This window comes from Bos grunniens, chromosome 21 (assembly GCF_055505025.1).
Source record: "Bos grunniens cultivar Pamir isolate PY7600 chromosome 21, Bosgru_T2T1.0, whole genome shotgun sequence".
Lineage (NCBI taxonomy): Eukaryota > Metazoa > Chordata > Mammalia > Artiodactyla > Bovidae > Bos > Bos grunniens.
Window position 1 is genome coordinate 45,271,314 of NC_141185.1, and position 21,497 is coordinate 45,292,810.

The 21,497-nt window shown below is 43.6% G+C and overlaps 1 long non-coding RNA gene and 1 pseudogene across 20 annotated transcripts in view; one reads left to right on the plus strand and one right to left on the minus strand.

The window, feature by feature from the left end:
* Nucleotides 1-2,557: 2,557 nt before the first annotated feature.
* Nucleotides 2,558-21,497, plus strand: part of LOC147349560 (uncharacterized) — a 59,312-nt gene continuing 40,372 nt past the window's right edge. For 16 of the 19 annotated variants that reach the window (XR_015149951.1, XR_015149953.1, XR_015149954.1 and 13 more), the window contains exons 1-3: nucleotides 2,558-2,695; nucleotides 3,296-3,411; nucleotides 4,017-4,083. This is a non-coding gene — a long non-coding RNA (uncharacterized LOC147349560). Of the gene's footprint in view, nucleotides 2,696-3,295; nucleotides 3,412-4,016; nucleotides 4,855-11,858; nucleotides 11,934-12,735; nucleotides 12,751-21,497 lie in introns of those variants that run through there. The other 3 variants (XR_015149966.1, XR_015149968.1, XR_015149967.1) reach the window with 3 other exon arrangements.
* LOC147349561 (tubulin alpha-1A chain-like) lies at nucleotides 5,525-7,233 on the minus strand (annotated as a pseudogene). Its single transcript, XR_015149949.1, has one exon. The product of XR_015149949.1 is annotated as a tubulin alpha-1A chain-like (transcript).

The following is a 21,497-nucleotide window of genomic DNA, read 5'->3' on the forward strand; positions in this document are numbered from 1 at the left end:
TTGGCTTAAAACTCAGCATTCAAAAAACTAAAATCATGGCATCTGGTCCCATAACTTCATGGCAAATAGATGGGGAAAAAATGGAAACAGTGACAGACTTTATTTTCTTGAACTCCAAAATCACTGCAGATGATGACTGCAGCCATAAAATTAACAGACACTTGCTCCTTGGAAGACAAGCTATGACAAACGTTTCTTCAGCCGTTCAGTCATGTCTGACTCTTTGTGAACTCATGGACTGCAGCATGCCAGGCTTTCCTTTCCTTTACCATCTCCCAGTTTGCTCAAACTCATGTTCATTGAGTCAGTGATGCCATCCAACCATCTAATCCTCTGTTGTCCCCTTCTCCTCTTGCCCTCAGTCTTTCCCAGCATCAGGGTCTTTTCCATTGAGTCGGCTCTTGCATCAGGTGGCCAAAATATTGGAGCTTTATTTTCAGCATCAGACCTTCCAATAAATATACAGGGTTGATTTCCTTTAATATTGACTGGTTTGATCACTTTGCAGTCTAAAGGACTCAAGAGTCTTCTAGCACCACAATTCGAAAGCATCAATTCTTCACTGCTCAACCTTCTTTTTGGTCCAACTCTCACATCCATATATGACTGCTGGAAAAACAAGTAGCTTTTACTCTCAAATTTGTCTTCACACATTTTCTGCTATCTTTAGACTCTCGGTTCATACTCCATGTAACCATGTAGTGTGGTAATTAAATACTATTAGAAACAAAGTTTTATTTTAAGGATGTGGTTTGCCTACCAGCAGCATAGGAATGTTCCATTTTCTCTAGCTCCTGTTACTTTGGTATGACATCTCAAAATTCAGAAACTCTTACTTGTTGTTATGATTATCAATTTCATTTTAGTTCAATTTGAACAGAGAAGCAAAAAAGTGAGGGGGCCAAGTTTTTCAGGTTTCTTTAGGGAGAGAAAGGAATCTGTTAGAAGACAAAGTACATGCAGCTTGTGGGCTCTTTGAGTCACTCATTGTTTGCAGGAATTTTCTTGTCTTTTTTTCAAGTGTGATCTTTCATTCCTATAATAACAAATAACAGAATTTGAAGAAACTAATTTGAAAAGATGGCTTGCTTCTACTCAGAAAATCTGAACACAAAGGAACCAATGAAAACCGCAAAGATCAGGATGTCAAGCTTTTAAGAATATTTTAGGTTTGCAAATAATAACTAGTATGTTTGGAGAAGGCAATGGCACCCCACTCCAGTATTCTTGCCTGGAAAGTCCCATGGGCGGAGGAGCCTGGTAGGCTGCAGTCCATGGGGTCGCTAAGAGTCAGACATAACTGAGCAACTTCACTTTCTCTTTTCACCTTCATTCATTGGAGAAGGAAATGGCAACCCACTCCAGTGTTCTTGCCTGGAGAATCCCAGGGACGGGGGAGCCTGGTGGGCAGCCATCTATGGGGTCGCACAGAGTCGGACACGACTGAAGCGACTTAGCAGCAGTAGCAGCAGCATGCTTGTTTTTCCGAGAGTATATTTTTACTCTGATAAATAATAAGCTTTTCCAGAAGGCTTCCAGTGTCCACCTCCTGCTGGAGGCCTGGGATGCTGGAATCAGGCGACTTCCTGTCTGTCTTTACAAGACACTGGGCTGCACTCTAAGAATATCTTGGCTCTCCCTAGGATCTGGACCATCAAGGGGCCACAGAAATTGGTACCAGTTTTGTTTTGCCTGTTGAAATGTTTAATGACAAAGGTTCTTTCAATTCCTGATGCGGCTGAAGTGTGGAGCCCAGTGATGATTTCTTTAAGTTGCCGCATAAGGGTGAGTCCTCTGTCCAGCAATGAGAGACCCTGCATGTGTGTGGCCTGTACCTCCTAGGAGAGCATTTTCCAGCTAGTTTAAACCTGACCAAGTTCTGTCTACATGGTGGATTTACATCTCTCCGAGTCCTGTCTAGGGGTTCCCTTGTGGCTCAGATGGTAAAGAATCTGACTGCAATGCAGGAGCCCTGGGTTGGGAGGATCTCCTGGAGAAGTGAATGGCTACCCACTACCAATATTGTTGCCTGGGGAATTCCATGCATAGAGGAGCCTGGCAGGCTACCATCCATGGGGTCACAAGTGTCAGATATGATAACACTTTCATTTCACTTTTCAAGTTCTCTGTACACATTGATTATGTTTAACGAGACCGTGTGCTTTCTTCAATAACATTTAGACCTGACAGTGTTCTGTGTGCACTAAAACATGGAGACCCGGGTGGAGACCTGGCCTGGCCTCTGTCTGGAAAACTCCATGCCTGCATCTGAATGTCAGTGCTCAGATGTCTGGGGTCTGGGGCTGAGGTGGGCTTCTCTGGGGAACCGTGCTCTTCTCTGAGTGGGGTTCCATGGCCCTCCCAGGGGTCAATGCTACGGTAGAGCTCTTAGCCTTTTCTCCCTGCTAGGTTCACCTTCCTGGGCTCCTGAAGACTCCTCAGGTGGGCTACCTGGTAATTATTGCAATTTTCCAGCACATTCAGGTTGAGTAGGGAGGCAGGTTCACCTGGTGAATTGATTCCAGGGCACAGTGATCGGGCATAAAGTCAATGGGCAGCAGGTGAGGTTGCTGCTGTGACCTTCCAGTCGACTCTCCTCTGAAGAGAACAGAGCTGCCCCTCATCTTTCAGCCCAGCTCTCCTGTTTTCTCAGCACCTCAGCGGAACAAGAAAGACAGAGCCTGCCAGAACCAAGGTAGTGTGTTCAACTCTAGCATGAGTTTCAAACCAGTAAAAAAATCACAGAGAATCAAAGTGAAAACAGGAGGGGTCTGACTTCTCAGAGACAATTGAGGGGAGAGGAGATGGTCCCTACACTTCTTTTTAGGATCCCAGGGGGTCCCAGAGAACTGACTTGTTTACACATTGGTGGCCCTCTGACCATAGCCATGGTGTCCTGACTGAAGGGATGTGTGACCCCAGGTGGGGGCTCTGGGGACTTTGTGAGTCTTATCCCATCTGCATGGGTCAGGATTATGTGTGCGGGGAGACCACACACAAAAAAATAAGAAAAAAGGAAGAATACATGAGAGCTTCACTTGTGTTAGGAATTAATACTTTATGGTGTTCACTTTATACAGGCCTGTGCCTGTTTGCCTCTTTACCCCTGGGAGGTTCACCCTCCCTGGGGCTCCTGGGGACTTCTCAGGTGGCTACCTGGTAATTATTCCAGTTTACCAGGACAAGCATGGCGAGAAGGGAGGCAGGTTCACCTGGTGAGTTGATTGCAGGGCACATGGATCAGGCAAAAGGCCAATGGGCAGCAGGTGAGGTTGCTGCTGTGATCTCATTCCAGTCGACCTTTCCTACTCAGCAGAGACCAGACCTGCCCCTCGTCTCCCAGCCCTGTGTCTGGTGTGTTTTCTCAGCACATCAGTGAACCAAGAAAGGACTGAGCCTGCGAGAACTAAGGTAGTGTGTTCAACATTATCACGACAGCTGTAAAAACAGTTAATATCACACAGACCCAAAGGGAGAAGAGGAAGACTTCTCTGGGACAGTGTGGGGAGAGGAGACCAGCCCTACACTTCTTTCTACCATCACAAAGGGTTACAGAAACCCATTCACTTCCACTTTAGCTGCCCAAGCAGCAGAGACCTGGTGTCCTAACCAAGGGTCGTGTGGTCCCAGGTCTGAGGATTGTGTGGGTCTCACTCCATCCACATGGGTCAGAATCCTGAACCCGGAGACCCCATATCTGCTCTTACCTGCAGTGTGTTTTGTCCCCTTGGAGATTCCCAACGTCTGAATTGAGGGCGTTGCCCTGATTAACCTGTGTTCCTTTTTCTTCCCTTCACCTTGTTGCATTCATATGGGGTCAGGCACCTTTGGGTGGGTTGCTGCTCTGTGTTATGCTGAGTGAAAATCTTTGATGGTGTCATATTAGTATCATAGCCTATCGCATATCTAATCAGAGGGATAACCACTGTTTGGTGTCCACTAGACTGAACTCGGGTAATTTAATTTGTTATTTTATATTGGAGCAGAGTTGATTTCTGGTGTTTTGTTTGTTTTAGGTATATAGACTTGCAGGAGACATGGATTCGATCCCTGGGTTGGGAAGATCCCCTGGAGAAGGAAATGGTAACTCACCCCAGTATTCTTGCCTGGAGAATTCCATGGACAGAGGCACCTGACGGGCTGCAGAACATGGAGTCACAAATAGTCAGACACAACTGAGCGACTGAAGGGCAACAGCACCTGTTTTAAGGTTTATGTATTGATCTGAACCAGCTAATTATTCCCTGCTCCCTCCTTTCCATTTTGGCAACAATAACTTTCTTTCCTAAGCCTGTGAATCTGTTTCTCTTTTGTAATGAAGTTCATTTGTATCCATTTTTAGATTCCACCAGAAGGGCTATTCTATGATTATCTGTCTTTCCCCATCTCACTCACTTCATGTAGTATGATCACCTCTGGTTTCTTCCCTGTAACTGGAAACGGCATTGTTTCATCCTTATGTGTGTCTGAGTAATACTGCACTGGGTATATGTACCCCGTTTCCTGTATCAATCCATCTGTCCTAGCATACTGGAGTTGCTTCCTTGTCTTGGATATTGTATCCTGTGCCGCGATGATCTTTGGGGTGCAGGTGTGTTTTTAAATTTTGGTTTTCTCTAGATGTAAGGCTCGGTATGAAATTGCTGCATCACTTGGTACTTCTGTGTTTAGTTTTTTAAGACCCTCTATAATGTATTCCCTAGTGAGTGTACCATTTTATATTCTTATCAACAGTGTAGGAGGGTTGCCTTCTCTTCACACCCTCTGCAGGATTCATTGTTGTAGGTTTTTTGATGGGTCCATTCTGATCAGTGTGAGGTGACACCTCATTAAATATTTGTTTTACTCTAAGAACTCATGATGCTGAGAATCTATTTGTGTGCTTTATGGCCATCTTTATGACCTCTCTGGAGAAACGTGCATTTAGATCTTTGAACGATTTTTTTATTGAGTTTTTTTTGTTGTTGTTCATATTTAGCTGTACTAGTGATTTGTATTTGTTTGTTTCAAGTGTACAGGAACTTGGTTCAGTTATATTAATACTTCAGTTCAGTCATTCAGTTGTGTCTGACTCTTTGCAACCCCATGGACTGTAGCACTCCAGGCCCACCATCCATCACCAACTCCTGGAGTCTACCCAAACTCATGTCCACTGTGTCAGTGATGCCATCCAACCATTTCATCCTCTGTCATCCCCTTCTCCTCCTGCCCTCAATCTTTCCCAGCATCAGGGTCTTTTCAAATGAGTCAGCTCTTCGCATCAGGTGGCCAAAGTATTGGAGTTTCAGCTTCAACATAAGTCCTTCCAATGAACACTTAGGACTGATCTCCTTTAGGATGGACTGGTTGGATCTCCTTGCAGTCCAAGGGACTCTCAAGAGTCTTCTCCAACACCACAGTTCAAAAGCATCAGTTCTTCAGCGCTCAGCTTTCTTTACAGTCCAACTCTCACATCCATTCGTGACTACTGGAAAAACCATAGCCTTGACTAGACAGATCTTTGTTGGCAAAGTAATGTCTCTGCTTTTTATTTTTTATTTATTTATTTATATTTTCATTTAAGACAGGGAATACTTTATTCAAACCCATCAGAGAAATGGATAGCTTGGGTCTGTAACAAAGCATCATGTTTTAAAGCGTAGGTCAGTAATTGTATATGAGCGTATACACTGCAACATACAAATTAACTGATCAGACCACAACTTTTCAATGTTTGAAACAGAATAAGCTTCCCTGTAAAAGCAGCACCTTTGTGACATTTTAACTTTAGTATTCCTCTCCTTCTTCCTCTCCTTCTCCTTCCACAGAATCCACACCAACCTCCTCATAATCCTTCTCAAGGGCAACCATGTCTTCACAGGCCTCAGAAAACTCTCCTTCCTCCATGCCCTCACCCACGTACCAGTGAACAAAGGCACGATTGGCATACATCAGGTCAAACTTGTGGTCCAGGCGAGCCCAGGCCTCAGTGATGGCTGTGGTGTTGCTTAGCATGCACACAGCTTGCTGTACTTTGGCCAGGTCTCCACCAGGTACCACAGTGGGAGGCTGGTAGTTAATGCCAACCTTGAAGCCAGTGGGGCACCAGTCCACAAACTGGATGGTACGCTTGGTCTTGATGGTGGCAATGGCAGCACTGACATCTTTGGGAACCACGTCACCACGGTACAACAGGCAGCAGGCCATGTATTTACCATGGCGAGGGTCACATTTCACCATTTGGTTGGCTGGCTCAAAGCAAGCATTGGTGATCTCTGCTACAGAAAGCTGTTCATGGTAGGCTTTCTCAGCAGAGATGACGGGGGCGTATGTGGCCAGAGGGAAGTGGATGCGGGGATAGGGCACCAGGTTGGTCTGGAACTCTGTCAGATCCACATTCAGGGTGCCATCAAACCTCAGGGAAGCAGTGGTGGAGGACACAATTTGACCTATCAACCTATTCAAGTTAGTATATGTCGGGCGCTCAATGTCGAGGTTTCTACGACAGATGTCATAGATGGCCTCATTGTCTACCATGAAGGCACAATCAGGGTGGTGTGGGTGGTGAGGATGGAGTTGTAGGGCTCAATGACAGCTGTGGAAACCTGGGGGGCTGGGTAAATGGAGAACTCCAGCTTGGACTTCTTGCCATAATCGACTGAAAGACGTTCCATCAGCAGGGAGGTGAACCCAGAACCAGTTCCCCGACCAAAGCTGTGGAAAATCAAGAAGCCCTGAAGACCTGTGCACTGGTCAGCCAGTTTCCGAATTCGGTCCAAGACGAGGTCAATGATCTCCTTGCCAATGGTGTAGTGACCTCGGGCCAGTTATTGGCGGCATCTTCTTTGCCTGTGATGAGCTGTTCAGGGTGGAAGAGCTGGCGGTAGGTGCCAGTGCGAACCTCATCAATGACTGTGGGTTCCAGGTCTACAAACACTGCCCTGGGCACATGCTTGCCAGCCCCTCTCTCACTGAAGAAGGTGTTGAAGGAGTCGTCTCCTCCCCCAATAGTCTTGTCACTTGGCATCTGGCCATCAGGCTGAATGCTGTGTTCCAGGCAGTAGAGCTCCCAGCAGGCATTGCCGATCTGGACACCAGCCTGGCCAACGTGGATGGAGACGCACTCACACATAGCTGCTGTTTTGCAGCTGCTGAGCAGATGGCGGAGAGGAGGAGAAGAGGTTGTTACTTCTTATAGAGTGACTCTTAGGCGGTCGATGTAAGAGAACCTCTGTCTCTGCTTTTTAATATGCTGTCTAGGGTGGTCATAACTTTCCTTCCAAGGAGTAAGCATCTTTTAATTTCATGGCTGCAGTCACCGTCTGCAGTGATTTTGGAACCCCCCAAAAATAAAGTCAACCACTGTTTCCATTGTTTCCCCATCTATTTGCCATGAAGTGATGGGACTAGATGTTATGATCTTAGTTTTCTGAATGTTGAGCTTTAAACCAACTTTTTCACTCTCCTCTTTTACTTTCATCAAGAGGCTCTTTAGTTCTTCACTTTCTGCCATAAGGGTGGTGTCATCTGCATATCTGAGGTTATTGGTATTTCTCCCAGCAATCTTGATTCCAGTTTGTGCTTCTTCCAGTCCAGCGTTTCTCATGATGTACTCTGCATAGAAGTTAAATAAGCAGGGTGACAATATACAGCCTTGACGTACTCCTTTTCCTATTTGTAACCAGTCTGTTGTTCCATGTCCAGTTCTAACTGTTGCTTCCTGACCTGCATACAGGTTTCTCAAGAGGCAGGTCAGGTGGTCTGGTATTCCCATCTCTTTCAGAATTTTCCACAGTTAATATTAATACATAATATTAATCTATTCTCATCTGGATTCTTTTTTCATATAGGTGATTAGAGTGTGTTCAATAAACTTCCCTATGCTATTCAATAGGTACTTGTTGATCATCTGTTTGATGTACATTAATGTGTATATGTTAATTCCAATCCCTTAAATTATCCTGCCTGCATCTGGAGGACCACAGGCACTCCAGATCCATTGTGGAGGCACACAGCCTGCCACATGCTCCCAGCTCTCTCAGCCCCAGGACACTGCAGCCTTGGGACCCAAGCCAATCAGGCTCCAGGGATGTGATACCAGCCTTTTTTTTTTTTTGACCCTTTCCTACTTAAAGTCTTTTTTTTTTTTTTTTGCTTTTTAAAATTTTTTATTTTTTTAAATTAATTTCATTTTAGTTGGAGAATAAGTACTTTACAATATTGTGATGGTTTTTGCCATACATCAACATGAATTGGCACAGGTATACATGTGTCCCCCACATCCTAAACACTACTCACCTCCCTCCCCATCCTATCCCTCTGAGTTGTCCCAGAGTGCCAGCTTTGGGTGCCCTGCTTCATTGAATTTGCTCTGGTCATCTATTTTACATACGGTAATATACATGTTTCATTGCTATTCTCTCTCTCAAATCATCCCACCCTCACCTTTCTCCCAACTGAGTCCAAAAGTCTGTTCTATACATCGATGTCTCTGATCAGAGTCAACATTTCTTTTTTGTTATTTCTGTTTTTTTTCCACCATTTGAACTGGAGTATGTAGCTGAATTACTATCTTGTGGGTGTTTTTTGTTCCTTTTCCTTCTACCACAACTTGTTTCAAATGTGTATATATCTAACACATAAATGTGTATATATTTTGTTTTTTTTTCATATAGGTTATTACAGAATGTGGAGTAAGGTTCCTTGTATTATACAGTGGGTCCTGGTCATTTATTTTATAAACAGTATTGGGCATATATTAGTCTGAAGTTGTTCATTTCTCCATGCCCCACATCTTTATATCTTGGTGACTGGAAATTTCTAAGTCTGTGAGGCAGTGTCTCCAGGTAAGAAATTCATTTTTATGCATCTTTAGATTCCACCTAGGAGTGACATCATATGATACTTGTCTCTCCCCATCTGCCTTAATTCACTTGGAATGATCATCTCTACTTTCTTTCCCTTGACTGAACATGGTTTTATTTCCTACTTCTTTCTTATTGAGAAATATTGTATTATGTATGTACCCCATTGTCTGTATCCATTCGTCTGTTCTTCTGCAAGTAATCTTATTCACTGTCTTGGCTGTGGTATATAGTGGGGCCAAAATCGCAGGGTGACCCATCTCTTTTAAAATTTTGGTTGTCTTCACCTAGCTTTCTTGACCCCATCCCAGTTCAGATATGAGACACAGCCTGCTCAGGCTCCAGGGATGGGATAGCAGCCAACGAGAGGGAGGTCGCAAGGAATAAACTAGGCACTGATTTTTTTTCCTTTTCTTTTCCTCATGTCGATCCCACGTCGGAGTATGGTCAATTTGTAGTTTTGTGCTTACTGTCAGCGTACAACACTTGATTAAGTATTGACATATACATACAGGATGTCTGTTCTTCTCTAGATTCTTTTACTATAGAATTTACTGCAGAAGGGTGAGCAAGGTTCCACATGCCTGGAGGTACCGCACATCTCCTTACAGCTTTGACCTGTCAGTGGGCATTTTGGTCAGGTGTTTGTCTCGGCTTTTGTAAGTAGTGCTTCAGTGAACGTTGGGGTGTGTGTGTCATTTTGAATGATGGTTTTATCAGGATACCAGGCCCAGGTGTGGGAATGTCAGATCCTAGGCATAGTTCCCTTGAAAGTTTTTTTTTTTGGCCTGTGAAGACTGTCTTTTCCAGTGGCTGTTGCCAGTGTCCCTTCCCACCAATCATGTAGGGAGTTCCCTCTCCTCCTGGCCCTCTCCCCCCTTTACTGTTTGTAGACTTGTGAGGGTGGTCATTCTAACTGGTGTAATTTGATTTCTTGTTGTTGTTTTGATTGGCATTCCTCCTGTAATAATTCGGGATGCTGAGCATCGTGTCCTGTGAAGGTATGGTTTTTTCTTTTTCTTTTTTTTCCCTCTTTCATGGTTGCAAAGAAAATATACGTGTTGCAGTTAACTCTTTGATAGTGGGTTGTATTTGTAATTTGTTTCTGGAGTATTCTCCCTAGGACTTTTTCTGAGGGTAACTGTCATTAACGGCCCCAAGGCCTTGTGAATTGGAGGCGCCAGTAAGTACAGTTCAGGCTTCCCTGGTGGCTCAGATGGTAAAGAATCTGCCTGAAATGAAGGAGACCCAGGTTTGATCACTGGGTCAGGAAGATCCCCTGGAGAGGGGAATGGCAACCCACTCCAATGTTCTTGCCTGGGAAATCCCATGTTCAGACGGGCCTGGCAGGTAAGCACGGGGGGGTGGGGGGGGGTAGGGGGGGGTGGGGGGGTGGGGCGGGGCGGGGGGGGGGGTCAAGTTGTAGTTACAGAAAATGTCCACATGGTGGCAGCAGTTTTCATTCCCAACTCTGGTTCTTGGGGCAACCAGAACCTAAGGAAGACTTGGCTTCCTAGGCTGTGAACTGGAGTGGAATGTGCCTGAGCAAACACCCAAGGGCCCGTGTCTCACTACTCGTTCCCCCTAAAGCTTCACCCCTTTCCTCAGAATTTCCTTATCCCAATGGGGGCCACAGCACCCTGCTGAGGTGCTAGGAGGTTGCACTCTCAAGGAGGAGGCTTAAGCTGTGAACCCCAGCCCCAGGAGAACTGAAAGCTAAGTGGCATTTCCAAGGTCCTTGAGGCCAGACGGTCGTCACAACATCGCTTGGTGCACTAGGGACTATGGTCCCTGTCAGAGCAAACAGGAAGGTGTAAGTTTAAGAGGGGGCTCAATTAAGGGCACCCTGTCCGGTGGTTTCAACCCCACCCCAGTCCAGCCTTTGGACCAAAGCCTGTTCAGGCTGCAGTGATGGGATAGCAGCCTGGGTCAGGATGTCAGCAGGAATAAAGTGGACAAGGCTTTTCTTCTTTCTTCTTTCATTTCATGCCTGTGGTATGCTGCAGTATAGTCGGTGTGCAGTGTTGCGCCTGTTGTCAGTATCCAGCCACCTGATTGACCTATGTCATGTATGTAAAGCATATGTTTCTTTTTCAGATTCATCTGCTGTAGAAGTTATTGCAGAAAGTGGAGCAAAGTTCCCTGGGCTGAACATCGCGTCCTTGCAGAGTATCTGTTAACATGTACAGATTTCTGTGGATATGGTAGAGGTACAGATTTCTGTGGATATGATAGAGATACAGATTGCTGTGGAAGGAAGAAAGAAAGGAAGGGGATAATCCTTGTGGATTATCTACTAACATACACGTTTTTGTGTATATGTTAGTCCTGACTTCCTAATTCATCCCTGGCCCTTTGGTTTGATTTATTTATTTATTGGAATTCTTTGTGTTTGAATTCTCTGAGTTTCTTTTTATGTTGTAATTGAATTCCTTTGTATCTCTTTTTTTCCTTTTACCTAGAAGGGACATCGCATGCTAGTCTTCCTCTGTCTGGCTGACTTCACTTAGTGTTTGATCCTCTAAGGTCTATCCCTGTGACTACCAGGGGCATAATATCATGATTTCAGTAGTAGTATTTCATGCCTGAGTAATAGTTCATTTTCTGTATGTACTACATTGGTTTTAAGCTTTAATCTGAAGGTGGACATTTTGCTGGGTCTGTGTTCAGCTGCTTTAACTAGTGCTGAAGTGAACATTGGGGTGCACGGGGCTTCTTGAAAGATGGTTTTCCTGGGATACAGGCCCAGGTGTGGGAATGTCAGATGGTAGGTTTAGCTTGCATTTATTGTTTGTAGACTTGTAAGGATGGCCATTCTGGTGATATTTGATTTCTCATTGTCATTTTGGTTGGCATTCCTCCTGTAATGATTAGGGATGCTGAGCATCCTGTCCTAGGTGGAAGTATGGGGTTTGTTTTGGGGTTTTTTTTTTTTACCCTTTAACGGTGTGAGGAAAATAGACCTGTGGCAGTTGGCTTACTGAAAGTTGTTTGTGTTTGGAATTCATCTTGCAGTACCTGCCACAGGACAAAATTCCTGAGGGCAGCTATCATGAGCAGTCGCCCAGCCCTTGAAAATTAGAGGTGCCGGTAAGCATTGGTGGTCAGTTGTAGCTACAGGAAATGTCCACAAGGTGGCAGCACTTTTGGCTCAGAGGTTTAAAGCGTCTGCCTCCAATGAGGGAGACTGGGTTCGATCCCTGGGTCGGGAAGATCCCCTGGAGAAGGAAATAGTAACCCACTCCAGTATTCTTGCCTGGAGAATCCCATGGACAGAGGAGCCTGGCAGGCTACAGTCCACGGGGTCGCAAAGAGTCGGACACGACTGAGCAACTTCACTTCACTTCTGGTTCTTGGGGCAAGCAGAAGATTCAGGAAAGTTGGCTTCCTGGCTGTGAAACAGAGTGGAATGTGCCTGCTGCTGCTGCCAAGTCGCTTCAGTCATGTCTGACTCTGTGCAACCCCATAGACGGCAGCCCACCAGGCTTCCCCGTCCCTGGGATTCTCCAGGCAAGAACACTGGAGTGGGTTGCCATTTCCTTCTCCAATGCATGAAAGTGAAAAGCGAAAGTGAAGTCGCTCAGTCGTGTCCGACTCTTCGCGATGCCATAGACTGCAGCCTACCAGGCTCCTCCGTCCATGGGATTTTTCCAGGCAAGAGTACTGGAGTGGGTGACATTGCCTAGGAATGTGCCTGAGCAACCACTAAAGGGCTTGTGCTTCACTGCTTTTTCCTCTTAAAGCAACACACACACGCACACGCACAAGCACGCGCACACACACACCCTTCTTGATAGCATTACTTTTTCCACCTTAGCCCTCTTGAAAGCTTTTTGAACATGTGGAGTCTGTCCATATACTGACTGTAGCCAATGTATTTTTCCGCCAACAGCTTCAGATCAGATCAGTCGCTCAGTCGTGTGCGACTCCTTGCGACCCCATGAATCGCAGCACACCAGGCCTCCCTGTCCATCACCAACTCCCGGAGTTCACTCAGACTCACGTCCATCAAGTCAGTGATGCCATCCAGCCATCTCATCCTCTGTCGTCCCCTTCTCCTCCTGCCCCCAATCCCTCCCAGCATCAGAGTCTTTTCCAATGAGTCAACTCTTCGCATGAGGTGGCCAAAGTACTGGAGTTTCAGCTTTAGCATCATTCCTTCCAAAGAAATCCCAGGGCTGATCTCCTTCAGAATGGACTGGCTGGATCTCCTTGCAGTCCAAGGGACTCTCAAGAGTCTTCTCCAGCACCACAGTTCAAAAGCATCAATTCTTCGGCGCTCAGCCTTCTTTATAGTCCAACTCTCACATCCATACATGACCACTGGAAAAACCATAGCCTTGACTAGACAAACCTTTGTTGGCAAAGTAATGTCTCTGCTTTTGAATATGCTATCTAGGTTGGTCATAACTTTCCTTCCAAGGAGTAAGCGTCTTTTAATTTCATGGCTGCAGTCACCATCTGCAGTGATTTTGGAACCCAGAAAAATAAAGTCTGACACTTGTTTCCACTGTTTCCCCATCTATTTCCCATGAAGTGATGGGATCGGATGCCATGATCTTCGTTTTCTGAATGTTGAGCTTTAAGCCAACTTTTTCACTCTCCACTTTCACTTTCATCAAGAGGCTTTTGAGTTCCTCCTCACCCTCTGCCATAAAGGTGGTGTCATCTGCATATCTGAGGTTATTGATATTTCTCCCAGCAATCTTGATTCCAGCTTGTGCTTCTTCCAGCTCAGCGTTTCTCATGATGTACTCTGCATATAAGTTAAATAAACAGGGTGACAATATACAGCCTTGACGTACTCCTTTTCCTATTTGGAACCAGTCTGTTGTTCCATGTCCAGTTCTAACTGTTGCTTCCTGACCTGCATACAAATTTCTCAAGAAGCAGATCAGGTGGTCTGGTATTCCCATCTCTTTCAGAATTTCCCACAGTTTCTTATGATCCACACAGTCAAAGGCTTTGGCATAGTCAATAAAGCAGAAAACTTAGGGGATTCCTTTCCTTTCATTCTGTCTCCCATATTTAAAATTTGTCAAATTTTGACAACAGCCATTGTGATTGATGGTATTTTATTTCCCATTGTCATTTTGATTGGTGTTCTTGCAGCCATTATGGATGCTGAGCATCTTGTCTTGTGGCAGACATTTGATTTTGTTTTTTTAGTTTTTTTTCTTTAAAGGGTGTGAGGACAATTTACCTTTGGCAGTTGGCTTCCTGAGAGTTGGCTGGTTTTGAAATATATTTCTCCAATACCTGCCTCATGGCATTTCCTGAGGGCAGCTGACAATTTACTGAACCAGAGCCCTTGTGAATTGAGGTGTCTGTGTGCACTGGTGATCAAGTTGTAGTTACAGAAAATGTCCACAAGACGGCAGCACTTTTGCGTGCCCAACGTTGCTTCCTGGGGCAGCCAGACCCTTAGGGCCAGTCGGCTTCCTGGGGTGTAAAATAGAGTGGAATGTGACTGTGCAAGCAGGAAAGGGCTTGAGACTTACTACTTTCCCCTCCTAAAGCCTCACACAAACACCACGTCCAAACTAATCCCTTCAGGGTTCACAGTACACTGCTGAGGGTGCTTAGGTACCAGGAGGTTGCCCTCTCAGGAAAGAGGCTTGTGTTGGGAACCCCAGTGCCAGGAGAGGGGGAGGCTAGCTGAATTTTGCCTTCAAATTCCTGCAGGCCTTCATGCCATGTGGGACTCTGATCACCCCCAGAACGTAGCAGATGTGCTAGGTCACTTCAGTCATGTCCAACTCTCTGCAACCTCATGGACTGTAGCCTGCCAGGCTTCTGTCCGTGGGATTCTCCAGGCAAGAATACTGGAGTGGGCTGCCATTTCTTTCTCCGGAACGTAGCAGGTAGTAGTCCTTTAAAAAGCGTTCAATGAAAGGCACTGTGCCAGGCTGTGTCAAGCCCTCCCTAGTCTAGCAGTGGGACCCCAGCCCGCTCAACCTTCAAGAATGGGATTTGCGTCCCAAGTCGGGGAGGTAGATAAGAGAGCAGGGACTCCTTTTCTTTCCTTTCCTTTAACCTCTTGCCGATGCTTCTTTGCAGAATAGTTGATTTTCAGTGCTGTGATTGTTGTCAGTGTACAGCTGCCTGATTCAGTATTACATATCTATGAGGTAGCTCTATTTTTTTTTTTTTTTTGGACCTTTACTATAGAAGTTCAAGTGAAGTGCTGAGCACCAGGTCCTTGTGGAATATCTATCTCAGATACACTTCTGTAATACCAAGAAGGAAAGTAGTAGATCATTTTTGTGAATCATCTCTTAGAGATAACGATTTCTTTGTATAGGTTAGAGATACGTATTTCTGTGTATATGTGGAAGGAAGGAAAATAGGAAGAGGATAATCCTTGTGGATTATCTATTACAAATACAGATTTCTTGTCTATGTAGGCTCCTACCTCCTAATTCATTCCAGGCCCTTCAATTTTTTTTGTTTCTGGAACACTTTGTTTGGCTTGGAATCCTCAGAGTCCCTCTTTGGCTTGTAAATTTGTTGCTTTGTATGTCTATTTTTATTTTTCCTGGCAAGTATATCACATACCATAGACTTCTTCTGCCTGACTGACTTCCCTTAGGGCATGATCCTTCAAGGTCGGTCCCTATGGCTCCCAGCATCATAATTCCCTAATTTCAGTGGCGGTTTTTTAGGAATGAGAAATAGTCTACTGTATATATGTATAAATAGTCTACCGTATATATGTACAACACCTTGCTTAAGCTTTAATCTTGGTGGAGGTTTTGCTGGTTGTATGTCTTGGCTATTGGAAGTAGTCCTGCAGTATTTGTTGGGGTTCATGTACCTTTTGATTGATAGTTTGCTATAGGCCCCAGTGTGGGAATGTGAGATCCCAGGTTTAGCCTGTCTTGATAGTTTTTTTATTTTATTTTTTTGAGGCACTTGGAAACTGTTCACATACTGGCTGTAGCCAATATATATTTCTACCGACAACTTAAGGGGCTTCTTTAACTTCCAGGCTCCTTCCCACATTTATTGTTTGTAGATTTGTGGGGATGGCCACTGTGACTGGTGGAATTTGATTTCCCATTGTCATTTTGATTGGCATTCCTGCAGCAATTATGGATGCTGAGCATTTTGTCCTGTGGTAGAGGTTTGGGTTTGTTTGGCAGTTGGCTTCCTGAAAGTCGACTGTGTTTGGAATTTATTTCTCCAGTATCCACACCATGACATTTCCTGAGGACAGCTGGTGATCAAGTTGTAGTTACAGAAAAAGTTCTCTAGGCGGCAGCACTTTTGCATACCCATATTTGGTTCCTGGGGCAACCAGAGCCTCCTGGGCAGTCTCTTTTTGGGTTGTAAATTTGTTGACTTGCATGTCTATTTTTATTTTGCGTGAACTGTACCTCATATACCATAGCCTTCCTCTGCCTGACTGACTCCCCTTAGTGTATGATCCTTCAAGGTCCATCCCTGTGGCTCCCAGTGTCCTAATTCCCTAATTTCAGTGGTGATTTGTAATAAGTGAGAAATAGTCTGCTGTATATATGTATACTTCTTGTTTAAGCTTTAACTTCTGGTTGGAGATTTTGGTGGCTGTGCGTCTCGGCTACTGGAAGTCGTGCTGGAGGTTTGATGGGGTGCTTGTGCCTTTTGATCGATGGCTTTCTCAGAATACAGGCTAAAGTGGGGGAATGTCTGATCCTCGGCTTAGCAGGACTTGATAGATTTTTTCAGGCGTTCAGAGATTGGCCATGATACTGGCTGCTGCCGATGTATATTCCCACCTAGAGCTTAGGGCAATTCTTTGTCCCCCAGACTCCATCCCATATTTATTGTTGCAAATCTGTGACGTTGGCCATTGTGAGTGGTGGGATTTGATTTTCCATCATCTTTTCGATTGGCATTTCTGCAGCAATTAGGAATGCTGAGCATCTTGTTTGGTGGGGGAGGTTTGGGTTTGTGTTTTCTTTCTTTTTTTTCCTTAAAGAGTGTAAGGACAATTTAGCTTTGGGAATTGGCTTCCTGAAAGTCGGCTGTGTTTAGAATTTATTTCTCCAGCGCCTGCCGCAGGATGTTTCCTGACAGCGGCTGTCATTCACAGAACCCCAGGCCTTGTGAACTGAGGTGCCTGTGAGCAAGAATAATCAAGTTGTAGTTTCAGGAAATGTCCACAAGGCGGCAGCACTTTTCAGGCTCAGCTTGGTGCCTGAGGGCAACCAGAGCCTTAGGGCAAGTTTGCTTTCTGGGCCCTGAGATGGAGTGAAATGTGCCTGAGCAAACAGGAAAGGGCTTGAGTCTCACTACTTTTTCCCCCTAAAGCCTCACACAAACAACACGTCCAAACTAATCCCTTCAGCGTCCACAGTACACTGCTGAGGTTGCTTAGGTACTAGGAGGCTGCACTCAGGAAGGAGGGCTGGACTCGGATCCCCCACACCAGGGGAGGTTGAGGCTGAATTTTGCCTTGAAATTCCTTGGGGCCTGATGCCAGGCGGGACTCTTGTCCTAGCCAGACAGAGCACACACTAGACCTTTCAAAAGTGTTCAATGAAGGGTACCCTGCCAGGCTGTGTTGACCCCACCTGAGTTCAGCATTGGGACCCAAGCCTGCTCAGCCTCCAGGGATGGGAAAGCATCCCACGTCAGGGAGGTTACACATAATACAGTAGGCAATGCTTACTTTCCCTTTTCTTTAACATTTGGCCAATACTACCTTGCAGCATAGGCTATTTGCTTTCTGCCATTAGGGTGGTGTCATCTGCACATCTGAAGTTGTAGATATTTCTCCCAGCATCTTGATTCCAGCTTGTATTTCATCCGCCTGGCATTTCACCTGATGTACTCTGCATGTAAGTTAAGTAAGTGGAATCACAATATATAGTCTTGATGTTCTCCTTTCCAATTTTGAACTAGTCCTTGTGCCTGTCTGGTTCTAACTGCTGTTTCTTGACCTACATACAAGCTTCTCTGGAGGCAGGTAAGGTGATCTGGTATTCTTCTGTCTTTAAGAATTTTCTACAGTTTGTTGTGATCCACACAATTAAAGGCTTTAATTATTTGAAAGTTTTTAATTTTATGATGTAAAAAGATATACCTTATTTTATGTGTGACATATATACCTTTATTTTTATATATGAGATATATACCTATATTGTCATATAAGGGATATATTCTAATATTTTCACATAATACATGTACCTATATTGCCATATATGAAATATATACATCTATCTTCATATATGAAATATATATTGAATACTACTCAGCAAAATAGCAAAATGAAAATGGGAAATTTTTAAAAATAGAAGATTCCATCAAGATACTGATTTTAATGAGATTTTTAAAAATCACATTTAGTGGTTTCACTCTTTTATGCTTTACAAAGAATTTATCGGTGAAGTCAAGACAATTAATCTAAATACAAGATAGTTTTTTTATTTAAGAAGCTTCTGTCAATGTTCTCTGATAAAACGTTTTCTTTTCATTAGTTTTGATGCCTGCGTAGTGATTTCGGTTCTCAGTGCTCTATAAATAGAAATCATTTAGCATCTTCTTGGAGGAGGACATGGCAGCCCTCTCCAGTGTTCTTGCCTGGAGAATCCCAGGGACAGGGGAGCCTGGCGGGCTGCCGTCTATGTGGTTGCACAGAGTCGGACATGACCGAAGCGACTTAGCAGCAGCAGCAGCAGGAATTGTCTAGTTTAAAATTAAGTCTTTCGTAAGTATTAAGATGTAAGAGAGTGTTCTTCAGTTTAGAAGGGTTATCTTAAGTCTTGAAAAGCATTACTCAAAAGGCACACTAATGATTTTCATTATGGTCCCTGGTCTGGTGTTTGCAAAACTTCTAAATCAGAAGTTCTGGAACTGCCAACTGACAATTTTAGTTAATAAGCCCTCCAGGTGAATCTGAGGCACTGAAGCCAACTGAAGTTTGAGAACTATTGCCCTGGAAGGGTTGGCAAAACTCATATTTTACTAAGCCCAGGTTGTATGAATTATGAGTTATAGTTAAATTTTCATGTCATTATGAGTTATAGTAAAATTTTCATTCTTTTGGGTATAGTAACAGTTGCAAATGAGTGTACTCTGCAAACATATATGTATATTTTGATATATGAAATATATACTTGTGTTTTCATAAATAAAATATATACTTAGGTTTTCATATATGAAATATATAACTAGGATTTCATATTTAAAATACATATCTAGGTTTTCATATGTGAAATACATACCTAATTAGCTATAAAGGCAATTAACATAATGGCATTTTCAACAATATAATCCTAGAGATTATCACAGTCAGTGATGTAAGTCAGAAAGACAACGAGCAATACCATATAATATCACTTACATGTGATCTAGACTATGACACCGGTGAACTTATCTATGAAATGGAAACAGACTCACAGATACAGAGAACTGCCAGTGGGGAGAGGATGGTAGGAGGGGCAAGATAGGTGTAGGGGATTAAGAGATAGAGACTACTGTGTATAAAATCAATAAGCCATAAGGATATATTATACAGCATGCAAAAATATAGCCTTTATTTGTAATACTTTTAAATGGATATGTATATCCCAAAATAGTATTGTAAATAAACTCTACTTCAACTTAAAAGTTGTTGATAGCTATCTACAAAAACAATAAGGAATAAAAAATAAGTGAAATAAAAATAGGAAATTTTTTAAAATAGAAGACTCTGTCAAATAATGGATTTAGATGAGAATTTTGAGAATCACATAAAGTAGCTTAACTCTTATACTTTTTGCTTTCCAAGAACTTCTTAGTCAAGACAAGCCAATTAATCTACCTAACACCAAACCTTGCCCAGCTAAGGGCACTAAGCACATTTTGTCACCAAGATTTTCCAAGATGACTCTGGTTGGCAAAGGTTTCTTTAACTTTAACTTCTCTTGTCACTGAAAGTGAAAGTTGCTCAATTATGTCCGACTCTTTGCAACCCCATGGATTATTTACAGCCCACAGAATTCTCCAGGCCAGAATACTGGAGTGGGTATCCTTTCCCCTCTCCAGAGGATCTTCCCAACTCAGGGATTGAACCCAGGTCTCCCTCATTGCAGGAAGATTCTTTACCAGCTGAACCACAAGGGAAGCCCTTTCTTGTCACTCAGTTCAGTTCAGTCGCTCAGTCGTGTCCGACTCTTTGTGACCCCATGAATCGCAGCACGCCAGGCCTCCCTGTCCATCACCAACTCCCAGAGTTCACTCAGACTCATGTCCATCGAGTCAGTGATGCCATCCAGCCATCTCATCCTCTGTCGTCCCCTTCTCCTCCTGCCCCCAATCCCTCCCAGCATCAGAGTCTTTTCCAATGAGTCAACTCTTCGCATGAGGTGGCCAAAGTACTGGAGTTTCAGCTTTAGCATCATTCCTTCCAAAGAAATCCCAGGGCTGATCCCCTTCAGAATGGACTGTTTGGATCTCCTTGCAGTCCAAGGGACTCTCAAGAGTCTTCTCCAACACCACAGTTCAAAAGCATCAATTCTTCTTCGCTCAGCCTTCTTCACAGTCCAACTCTCACATCCATACATGACCATAGGAAAAACCATAGCCTTGACTAGATGGACCTTTGTTGGCAAAGTAATGTCTCTGCTTTTGAATATGCTATCTAGGTTACCAAAGGGGAAAGGGATGGGGGATTAATTAGGAATTTGGTATTAACAGATACACACTACTATATGTAAAATCAATAAACAAGGCCCTCCTGTATAGCACAGGGAACTATATTCAATATTTGTAATAGCCTAATAATCTGAGAGCATGTATGTAGGTGTGTTACATATATATGTATTATATATGTTTTTATATAATAAATATGTATATTATGTGCAATACACATGTAATTTATCTAACTGAATCCCTTGGGTATACACCTGGAACTAACACAACATGAAACGACTCTTCTTCATTAAAATGCACCAGTTTTGGATAGAAAAAAAAGAGTCCACATATCATTGATACAAATATTTGAAGTTTAAGTCAATTTAAAACATCATTACACAAAATGCATGTCTTTATAACTGCTTAAAGATGCGTAACCTGAGCTCATCGCCTTGAGTAACATGGTAATGCATGTGCCTATAGTTAGACTAAGAAGAAAGGAAATAGCTAAATATGTAATAAATCCTTGTCTGTGAAAAAATTGTTGAGATGTCAAACATAATTTATTTTACACATCTGAAAATTAAAGATTCATCCTGAATGCTCCTCATTGTTAATTATTTAAGAAATGCAAATCAAAACTTCAATGAGGTACCACCTCAAAAGGGTCAGAATGGCCATCAGTTAAAACTCTCCAAATAACAAGTGTTGCAGAGGGTGTGGAGAAAAGGGAACCCTCCTACACTGTTGCTGGGAATGTACATTTGTGCAGTCACTGTAGCGAAGAGTATGGCAATTCCTCAAAAAAACTGAAAATAGAGTTACCGTATGATCCAGCAATCCCACTTCTAGCCATACATCTAAACAAGGCTGTAATTAGAAAAGATACATGCTGTATTCTAGAAGAATCTGTGCATACCAGCTGCGGATCTGACAGGAAACCTTTACTCTTAAAGCTGAGATATCAAATTTGATTTCACATGTTGTCTGCTATATTTAGACTCTGGGTTCATACTCCGTGTAAGGACATATTGTCATAATTAAATCCAAATT